The sequence below is a fragment of the Arachis ipaensis genome, chromosome B9 (assembly GCF_059453495.1).
Source record: "Arachis ipaensis isolate K30076 ecotype BB chromosome B9, ASM5945349v1, whole genome shotgun sequence".
In the NCBI taxonomy this organism is placed as follows: Eukaryota; Viridiplantae; Streptophyta; class Magnoliopsida; order Fabales; family Fabaceae; genus Arachis; species Arachis ipaensis.
This window is the reverse complement of record NC_142444.1, coordinates 124,506,680-124,518,715: the sequence shown is the minus strand read 5'-3', so window position 1 is coordinate 124,518,715 and position 12,036 is coordinate 124,506,680.

Sequence of the window (12,036 nt, the reverse complement as noted above, 5' to 3'; positions counted from 1 at the left end):
TTAATAATGTAGTTAATAAATTAAAAAAATTAATTTTAAAATTTAAAATATAAATTTATTAGGTTATTTATATATAATGAATTTGGGATGTAATTTATTATTTATATTGTTCATAATTTTTATTGTTTATCTAACGAAATTAACAAAACATATACGATGGATATCAGTGGCTAAGAGAAGGGGGTTGAATCTTAGCCCCATTTTTGCTTGACAATACTTGCTGGCCTTTGAAACCACTTCTGGAAACTTTTTGTCTTTTTATCTCGTAACTAACCACGAGACTTTTTCTTTTGTCTCGTCCCTAGCCATGAGATTTTTCTTTTTGTCTCGTCAGTCAGCACGAGATATTTTCAGTTTTATCTCCTGGGCAGCAGAAACAGAAATGGAGTAGAAAAAAGAGAGAAGTACACCAAGATATATCCTGGTTCAACTGCTAAGTGCAAGGCAGCCTACATCCAGTCTCCATCACAACAATGATGGAATTTCACTATAATCATCATTGATTACAAACACTAATTCTCCCTAGGAACTACCCTTCCTATCTGGGACAAGTCCAGAATCTAAACCCAAACTGAACTTGACTTGGTCACTGCCAAGCTTTCAACTATAAAGTGCTAACCCAACTTACAAGGGGATTCCCACAGAATCATGAAACACAACACAGATGTACAAAGAAACTCTGAGGACATCTATGGCTTTTTTTTTTTAATTTTGCACTCTCTGCCTTTTTCCGCTGTATGGCTTTTTCATTACAAACCTCACTGTTTGCCTTTTTTCCATAAGACTCAAGACATGACATAATTAAACAGAAAAATACAAAATAAAGAACATTGAAGGAGAAGAAATCTGTTAGCTTGGGGAGCTATAGAAACTCTGTGCTCACTCTTTTCTTTTCCTTGAATCAACCCTAACTGTTCACCCATACTTATAGGGAGAAGCCTCCAAGGTTGAAACCAAACAAACCAAGCCAATCTTCTTCTTCTTCTTCAAGTCAGAACCGGTTCGGCCAGAGAGAGAAGAGATAACACATGCAAAACCCAACATGCAATTACCTCTAGTCCTTCCTTGGTCACCACTCTTCATCAATCCGAGCCCTTCATCTTTGCCTTGCTCTCCAAGATGAACTTCTGACCCTTGATGCTTCATGATGATAATAGCTTCATCTGCTCCAATCTCTGCCTCTTTCATCACGTAGCCACTCTAGCTACCTCATGTGATGCTAGAGCAGAATCAGAGACAAGTCATCTTCTCCAAGATTCTTCTTCTCTGTTGGCCGAGATCTTCACTTCCATTTTTAGTATGGAGGAGTCAAGATCTCATCACTAAATCTTACCACAAGTGAATGAGAATCTTAGCTACAGCATACTTTATGTTTTTTTTTTCTTGCCATCATTTTGATGGTCTTTAGGCGTGCTTCTTCTTCTCTATGGTGGCTTGGCATAGCTTTCATAGTTGCTTGGTGATATGACCGAAAGAGAAGAAAAGCAATTAGAGAGAGAAGAGAGAAATTTGAACAGCATTCAATTAAGAAAGAGAATGTGATTAAATGAAATGATTCTTCTCTTGCTGAAAGGCGTGTAGTATTGAGTGCTACAATCAAATCAAATGTCTTTTTCTCTCTCATTGTTCCCATGCAGTTAATGAGAATTGAATAAATTTGGAGTCCATCACATGGTAAAAGTTGAGATCCGTTGGAAGCATTTTTGCTTTCTTTTTCAATTTGTTTCGGATCAAGCAAGCAAAGCAATTTGTGCTTGTATCAATAATAAGTAAAACTGGCCTATAAAACATTTCAGCCAACATTTATATGACAAAAATTGCATAAGGCTGAATTTTGATTTTATTGGGCTTAGAATTTCTTCTTTTCATTTTGGCCCAATAACAAATCTGCACACACAAATTTATTAATTAAGCAAGTATGTATTAAGATCAAATTAATAATTTTGTAATTAATTGTTTTAATAATATTTGTTCATCATCAAATTAAATTAGAGTTTTCTAAACTCATCAATCTCCCCCTTGATGACAAATATTATTAAAATTGAAATGGAAAGAAATTTAAAGATTAGAGTGTAGAGTACTCCCTTTGAATATTTGAATTTCTCTCCCTTTCTAATTGTCACATGGCTCCCCCTTAATGCATGCCTGTTTTATCAAGGGAAGCTTCATACCTGTAACATTTTTTATCAAGCCTAAGGCAACAATGTTATTCAACATATTTGTTATGAATGTTAAATGGCTTGATTTATGAACAAAACTGAATGATAATCAAAACTTATTTGTTATCAATAATTTGATTTTTTGCTCTTCATAGAATAACAAGGTTGATGTGTCCTTAAACTGCTTCTTAAGCTACTTGAAATTTTTTTTTTTAATCAAACCAGAGCATATTGATCATAGCAGCAAAATAAAACAAGTTGATCATATCAATTATCAAGCTTATATATCTCAACTTAAAGAAACTGCAAAAAATAAATCCAAAACAGCATTCATGTTATCAAGCATCAATTATTATAATTAAACTAATTATCCAAGATAGGCGTCAGGCATCAGCAGCAATCAAATGAAAACAAAATGCATTTTCAACATGCATTATCAAGTATTAACAAGAGTGATTATGAACTCTCAAAAATAATTTCATTCCCTGTTTTCTACTTTCCAGTTCCCTGTTTTTCGGTTTCAATTTTCAGACATATATAATACATTACAGTAAGACATATCTCTATCATAATAATCTAAGGAAACTGCAAGTAGAAAATATCATGACATCAAATCTAAACTGCCATCGTATTCACACTTATTGCACATTATAAATTGTTGATGATGACATAAGCATATGGGCATGCCACCGGCGAATATATCTCATAGTTTGCCTCAACCACATATATAGGAAGGATAACTAAGGAAGAAATGTGTTTTTGAAACCACCCTAAATTATAAGTGGAAAGGATCATATAGGACATCTAAACTAAGACAACACATGACAAACCATTGGACGTGTTCTCTTCAAATCTTTCTTCTTATTTGTTTGTATGTTAACTAAGAATAGCTATAACAAAAGGTCGTCTACGTTGAGGGTAATAATGTTTAGTTGTAGGATTGATATTCTGTTTTAGACGTAATTAGATAATATTTTATAGAATAAACTACCAACTCGTTACTGACTATTTTTTCAAATGATAATATAACTTTTACAAAAAGAAATAGTTCATTTTGATTTCCATCTCTTATTTTCATAACACAATATGGTCTCTTTTTTGTATTTTTCCATCAACTTTAAACAAAAAATATTGAGATATGATGTTATATAGCTGAGTTGTCATGTTATTTTTGTTGGTCATTACTATTCAATATTGACAATCAGAAATGTACAAATACCTAACTAATTACTTCTAAATTTAAATTAGTTAAAGATTTATTTGTCTTAATTTCTATACTTTAGACAAAATGACGTTGTTTTAACATCAAATTGGATAGAACTTATTTTTCCTAAAAATTGAGATAATATCTTAAATTATTTTTTTATTTATTATATTAATATTTTTAATAAATTATTAAATATATAATAGAATAAATATAAATTGATTAATAAATTATTTAAATTTAAAATAATTTATTATCAAACTAAATAGATAATTTTTAAATATGTAAATAATAAAAATTAAAATACGATTAATACATTAATAATAATAATTTTATAATATATTATAATATTATGATCTAGATAAATTTTGTAATAAAATAAAAATTAATGAAAATAAATATATTATTTCACAATAATAATAATAATAATAATAATATACGATTAATACATTAATAATAATAATTTTATAATATATTATAATATTATGATCTAGATAATTTTTGTAATAAAATAAAAATTAATGAAAATAAATATATTATTTCACAATAATAATAATAATAATAATAATAATAATAATAATAATAATAATAATAATAATAATATGCATAATTTTTTTTAATAATAACAAAATTAATTTGTCATCTCTTTAAACTAAATTAATAATTACATTTGATATCTCTTTACATTGAATACACTATCATTAGCTATTAATACTAAACGAAATAAAGCATATATATGTGTGTCCACTACTTAATTATTAATTACACTATATATGCAAGCAATTGAATTTTAATGTGAGCAAAATTTTAATTAAACTGCGTGCATTATTTTTTATATTGGTAAATTTTTATCGATTTCTAACCTTAACTTATGACAATATATATTATTAATAGATTAATAATATTATTAATACTTTACATTTATAAATAGTTTTCATAATATATATAGAATTATTTTATTTAATATTAGTAGTTAACTGATAATATATTTTAATATAAATATATCAAATATAATTATTAATTTAATTTAAAAAAATAAAAAATTAAATTTGTTATTACTCAAAAAAAATATGTATATCAATGGTTAGTAAGAATATTATAATTATTTAATAATTATAAATTATTATTACGATAACTATTATCATTACAATATGTCTTATGTGTTAAATAACGTGTTTATTAGTTTCTATTTTATTATGAAAACTACGTCATACTAATAATATATCACAAGGTTATTATTATTGATATTAAATGTATTTCGATTTTTATTATTTATATATTTAAAATTTATATTGAAAAATATTTATTTAGTTTTTGATAAATAATATTTTAAATTTGAATAATTTATTAATTAGTTTATATTTATTATATTATACATTTAAGAATTTGTTGAAAAATATATTAATATAATAAATAAAAAAATTTGAAAAAAATTATTGTATCAATTTCGTTTAGAATAAATAATTAGGTTTCCTGACTAATTTGACGTCAAAACGATGTTATTTTGTCTAACGAATAGGACAAATAAACCTCTAACCAATTTCAATTTAGAGACAATTAGATTTCTATCTATGTTTAATTGTCTGCGTTGATACATAATGATCACCTCACCAAATAGACATGACAACTCAGTTGCGTATCGTGACATGTCAATATCTTTCGTTTGGTTTTAATAGTTAGAATGGTCAAAAACTAAATTGATAGTTCACTCTATTTTATATTGTTAATAGTTAGCAACTTAACATGATCTGCAAAACATTATGTATTCATTAATTTAGTTTTAAAAAATTAAACGCTTTTAAATTAATTCTTGAAAGATATAATAATAAATTAAATTAATAATTATGCAAATTAGACAATAATATGTCTTAAAATAATTATATCACATGTCATTATCAAACTGATAGAATGACTAATTTTATTCATAATTATATTTTTTAAAGATCAATTTAATTTAAAGTATTTGATCTTTTAAGAACTAAATTGATACATACATGATTTTTTAAGAACTATTTTTATTATTAGCTAATATTTTATGCAGCAGAAAGGAAGTTAAGAATTGTTTTTTTTTTCAAAAAAAAAAAAGGACAAATTTGTTGTATGATTTTATATTAAAACACATATTTAATATGTACATTGTGAGGGTGGATGTCTAAATTTGTTTTGGAAAGATTATAAATTAATTTTGTCATGAAGAGACTCAACACTTTAATTTAATCTTTGAAAAATACTAATGTGAGTTAAATTGATCCTTTTGTTGGCTTTATATACCAATATATGACCGTTGAGTTATAGGTTTTTTCCTAAAATAAAATAAAAAAATTTATTATTTTTTTAAATAAGATTTTTGGACTTTAATTTTTTAAATACGATTTTTTTTATTTGAGTAAGTTTATCGGACTCCGACGAACTCTATAAAAACTAGCAAATTTTTCGTACTCCAACGAATTAAATTATAGAGTTCGCTGTATTCTCCCCTGAACTCCCCTTTAAAATTTTTAAAATACACATTTTTAATTCATGTCATCGTCTTCAAAAGAGTATATAGATCTACAAACAGTATAGAAGAGTACAAAAAAATACAGAAACAATAAGCATGACTTCTTCAAGGATTTTATTTTTTAATTATAAATTAAGAAAACAAGCCATATTTAACAATGGCCGCCATTATTATCGTCTTCAAAAATACACGGTACACCGGAATAAGTCATATTTAACAAGAATTTTTTAATTATAAATTAAAAAAATAATTATTTTTCAAAAATAAAATATGACTTATTTCTGTGTACTCTTATGTATTTATACAAGAGTATATAGAAATAAGTCGTATTTTATTTTTGGGAAATAGTTATTTTTGTTAATTTATAATTAAAAAATTCATATGGCTCATTTCGATACATCTGTGTATTTTTGGAGACGATGATAATTGTTGCCATTGTTAAATATGGCTTGTTTTCTTAATTTATAATTAAAAAAAAAATCCTTGAAGAAGCTGTTTATTGTCCGTGTATATAATATACTTATATACTGTTAGTATATCTATAGAAGTTCGGGAGAGGGTACGTCGAACTCTATAATTAATATGGAGTTCACCGGAATATGGCAAACTGCTAGTTTTTTATAGAGTTCGGCGGGGTACGGCAAACTTAGTTTTTTATAGAGTTCGTCAGGTGCGGCGAACTTGCCCAAATACAAAAAAAAAAAAAATCATATTTAAGAAATTAAAGTCTAAAAATCTTTTTTAATAAAATAATAAATTTTTTTATTTTATTTTAAGAAAAAAAACCTTGAGTTATATGATAGATACATCAAAAATGAATTATACTACAGATTTTACTTTACATACATATAAATAATTATCACTGACATGTTGATTAAAAATTAATGACATGACTAACTTAACTGGCGTTGGTAATTAATTTTAGTAGACGAAATTGAAGTATTAAATTCTTTAGAGATCAAACTAATTTTTGTGTAATTTTTTAGTAGAGACCATTTTAAACATTATCCTTAGTTACATCATTATTTACAATAAAAGATTTTTTATTTTTAATATAATTTGGAATAATCAATCTAGATAAAAACAAGTGATTATAGTATTTGTGAGACTATAATCTTTTTTATTAGATCACTTTTTAATTCATCTATTTTTATTATATAAAAATTAATATTAAATTATTATAAGATGAACTTATATATATAATTATTTTTTATTATGCAATGTCAGCGATTTTAAATAAGTGACAATATCACTAAAAAAAACTCTCTTACCATTAGACTATATCACTAATTTTAAATACGTGACATTATAATTTTTTTTAAAAATATTTCATTAATCAATATCCTTAATTAATTGAATTTATTATGAATCATATTTTAATTATAAATTAATAATTAAATACAATTAATAATAATAATAATAATAATAATAATAATAATAATAATAATAATAATAATAATAATAATAATAATTCTCAGTTATAAATATTCAAATTGCATATTGTTATAGTTATAGTCTACTTATATATATAATCAACAATAATACTCTTATTACTATTACAGTATTATTTTATCCATCTCATAATCTCTCACACGAATTGCTAAAAATTCCTTCAACCATTTTTAATTTTGATACAAGATCAAAATTATAATTGTTCGGTTGGTCGGGTACCGAACGGTTCGGGTTGGGACCCTGAGGTCAATGCTGGGAAGGGTGGAGAGGCTCGTCTGGTCGTGCTTTCCTAGTCCCGGGTATACGAGGTCCCGAGCACTTCGTGTGTAGAGGAGGGGGACCACCTGCAAAGACACTCCGACGCCCTTGTCAGAATGTGCGCAAGTGGAGGGGGAATAGTGTAAGAATGTGACGTACCTTGGGGGGAGAGCCAGTCTCCCCCTTATATACATGTCAGTAGTGGGCCCTTTCAGTGGTCAGGCCCATACCCTCGAAGACGCTGTCCCACGGCCGCGTGCAAGCCGTACGGGACGCGTGTCCGGGTCGGATGAAGGGCGTACTATTGGGCCGGCAGGAACTCGGGTCGGGTTAACCCGCGTGAGTTTGGGCCAGGCCGTAACAGTGCCCCCGACGCGTCAGCGATGGTCGTGAAGGCCATGGGTGGCGCGTAATCTCTACGCTCGTACGTTGTCGCCGGGTCGGCTGATCGTGGGAGGGACGCGTCTCCTGCGCGCGTGTCTCTTGATCTGCTGTGGCATCTGTTTGCCGTTTCGTTCTCCGCGCTGGGTATTTAATGCTCATAATGATTTGAAAAAACCCGTGCGCAAAGACCATTTTGCCCTTGCTTCCTTTCGCGCTTTTGGGGGTGGTTTTTAAACAGTTTTCTCCCTATCCACCTCCCACTCTTATTATTTCCAACTCCTTCTCTCCCTAACATCCAAAGCTTCCTGTGCGAACTCCCTCTTGCTTCAACTTTCAGTCCAGATTTCCTTCATCGTTCCAGGTAATCTTCTGGTTTCTTTCTTCTGGTATCTGTGTTATGTTCTGTTGTTGTGTGATTGCTGTTTGCGTTTGTTGCATGGCTGGTTTATTTTTGTTGAGAGGTTTTTCAGTGCTGGGGTAGGTGGGTTAGGGAAGGGGTACCATTCCAGGATAGGCTTTTTTGGGTGGTTTGTGAGGTAGGCGTAGTTTTTAGCCGTATCTGGTCATGATTGAGTTGAAAAGGTGTAGTTTCTGAGTTTTTTCGGGCTCCCGACCTCATAGACTAACGGAGTGGTACCCCGCTGTAGGTATGCCTCGCGTTGTCTCCCGGTCTTCCGGATTTGCTGCGGCTTACGACCCGTATGCTTGGGTGACTGACGATATAAGGAGTTCACCCAACCAGATGGGTTTGGAGGAATTGATGGAGTTCCGGCAAGCTGGCTACTTGTGTGGGGGTACTGACGAAGAGGCCAACTACGAGGCCATTGTCCCTGCTCCTCATGAGCGTATTTATGAGCTCAATTTTCATTTCCCCCGCGTCCCCGATTGGATCTGGTTTTATAAGTCCATGTTCACGCAAGTTGGCGTTCGGATACCGTTCTCCGAGTTTCAAATGGCGCTGCTGAACCGGATATCCGTCCCCCCGTCTCAGCTTCATCCGAACAGCTGGGCTTCGATCCGCTGTTTCGAGATGGTCTGTGAGTACTTGGAGCTGCCGGCGTCGGTGGACGTTTTTCTCTTTTATTTCAACCTTACCAACCCTTCCAAACAGGGGAAGGCGAGAAAAGGGTTTCTTTCTTTCCGTGCTGCCCAGGGTAGGAAGATTTTTAGCCTTTTTGAGGACTCCTACCATGGTTTTAAGGATAAGTATTTCAAGGTTCGTCCCGTCAAGGGCCGTCACCCCTTCTGGTTGTCGTTAGAGGGGGAGCGCCTTATCCAGACTTACTGGAGCTTTGGCGCGGGGTCGAATCCTTTTGTCAAAGTGTCGTACAAAAGGTTGTCGGCTGTAGATAAGCAGATAGCGAACGTTCTTCTTGCTATCTTTGAAAAGAATCCCGTGAACCCCCATCTTCTTATGGGTGAACGGGAGGCCGCCAGGAGCTATATTCGTGAGTTGTTTTCTTGTTTGCCTATGTTTCTTTGTCGTTGTTCTTCTTATTTCCGATCTGACGACTAACGTTCTTGTTGCTTGTCGCAGTGGAAATGTCTGCCACTGTGACCGGTCTTGAGAATCTGATGAAGACCTTTTTTGAGGCAAGTGATGATAAGAATGCCGAAGAGAAGGACGTCGGCAAGTCGGAGGGTCCTTCAGGGGAGAAGGAGGGCTAGGCTTCCCCTACCTGGGATACCGAAACGTCGGGAAAGCAGGGCGTAGGGGGTCAGGCTTCCCCTACCCATGAGGAAGGGCCCGCTGACGGGCACGCGACTCTCACCCCTCATCCGGATAGTGACGTGGAGCTTATCCACACTCCTAAGAAGCGAAAGATGTCTTCCAGCCCAGAAGGGGCCCTCACCATAATGGAGAGGAACTTCGATGCTACCAAATTCATTGACTCCCAACTGATACCCGGGACAGAAGAGCATTTTCATGAAACCGAACTGTCCGGGCAGGCGAGGTGGATGTATCGCACCTTGCTTCGTGGGGCCGTGATAGCTCGGAAGGCCGAATTCGAGTTATCCGGTATGGAGGCGCTTCGGAGGAAGCTTGAGTCCTCTGTTAAAGCGAACAATGACTTCAAGGCTCAAGTTGAACTCCTCCAGGGTCAGCTGTCTGAGATGGGGGGAAAGCTTAGTGCTGCTGAGGAGAAGTCGTCGTTTGTTGCGGAGAGGTTGAAGGCGTCCGATGAGACCGTGGCCCGGCTTCTTGAGCGAGAGATGACATTGGAGGGTCAACTGAACGCCGCTCAGGGTCGGGTTGTGGCCTTGGAAAAGGAGCGGGAGCAGGCCGTCTCGGAGGCGAAGGCCGCTAAAGCAGAGGCCGCTGAGCTTAAGAAGAAGCTTAAGGTGGCCAAGGAGCAAGGGAAGAATGCTATCTTGATGACCGAAGATGCCCTGAAGGCTCAGCTGAGGATTGCTGCTCCCGATTTCGAGACGTCGTCAATTGGCGTTTTCAAGACTATCCAGGATGGAAAAATTATCGATATGCCGAGGAAGTGAAGTCTTGTAACTTATGATATTTTATCGTTTTGTTTGCCTTGAACAATTTACTTGTCCGTTTTATATTTTGACGCTTTATAAGTTATCGCCGTTTGATTGCTGTGATTTTTGCTTGTTTCGTTGTTTCGTCGTGTTGCCGTTATCGTGTTACCGTTTATTCTGGGCGGGCTTATTTCTTGTGCCCGTCTTGCCGTTTTCACATTTGGCAGCAGTTCGGACCGATTTGGTCGCGTGGTCGTCGAATTGGTTGAGGCCTGTGGGCCGTCTGGCTCCCGGGGTGATCAATCCCGGGGTGCCGTTTTAGGTTTTGGACATGCGAAATAGATATGAAGTAAGAAAGTTTTACCAAGTAAAAAATTTGAACAAGTGGAGATTACTCGTTAGTTGGACAAGTATTTGACAAAGTAAGTAAACAAGATGAATTAATATCTGGATAGGGTCGGTGAGTCGGTGGGTCAGGAGTAGAACCTCTTTAGGTTACCTGCGTTCCATGTTCTGGGTATTTCCTTGCCGTCGAGTTTTTCGAGTTTGTAAGCGCCCTTGCCGAGTACCTCCCTTACCCTGTAGGGACCTTCCCAATTTGTCGCCAGTTTTCCTTCCCCTGGGGTCGGGACGCCGATGTCGTTGCGTCGCAGGACGAGGTCCCTTTCTTCGAAGTCTCGTTTGAGGATTTTTGCGTTGTAACGCAGGGCTATTCTTTGTTTCAGCGCCGTTTCTGTTAGGTGAGCCATCTCCCTTGTTTCCTCAATCAGGTCTTTCTCGACTGCTTCGCTCATGCCCGCGAGTAGTAGTCGGGGGCTTGGTTCGCCGATTTCGACTGGTATCACCGCATCGACCCCGTATGTTAGGCGGAAGGGAGTTTCCCCCGTGGCGCTTTGCTCGGTTGTCCGGTAGGACCATAAGACGGAGGGGAGTTCGTCAGCCCAGCTTCCCTTCTTACTGTCTAGGCGCTTCTTTAGACCAAGAAGGACGACTTTGTTTGCAGCCTCTACCTGCCCGTTTGTTTGGGGGTGTTCTATTGAGGAGAACTTTTGCTTTATCCCCAGGCCAGAGAGGAATTCCATGAACTTCTTATCGGTGAACTGGGTCCCATTGTCCGAGATAACGACCTCCGGGATACCGAAACGGGTTATCACCTGCCTCCACATGAACTTCCGGCAGTTGGAGGACGATATCGTGGCTAGCGGTTCAGCCTCCACCCATTTAGTATAGTAGTCAATGGCTACAATGAGGTATTTGACTTGTCCTGGGCCGACCGGGAAAGGTCCCAGGAGGTCGACCCCCCATTGTGCAAAGGGTCGTGTAGTCGTCAGCGAGCTTAGCTCGGAGGCCGGTGCCTTGTGGAAGTTGGCGTTTTGTTGACACTTCGTGCATTTTCTGACGAACTCCTTTGAGTCCTTCATCATTGTCGGCCAGTAGTATCCTGCTCGGATGAGCTTCCTTGCTAGGGCTTTGCCCCCGATGTGGTGTCCGCAACACCCCTCATGGACTTCTCTAAGCACGTAGTCCGTTTGGTCGGGGTGCAAACACTTCAATAGGGGCTGGCTAAGTCCCTTTTTGAATAGTTGTCCCTGTATGATCGC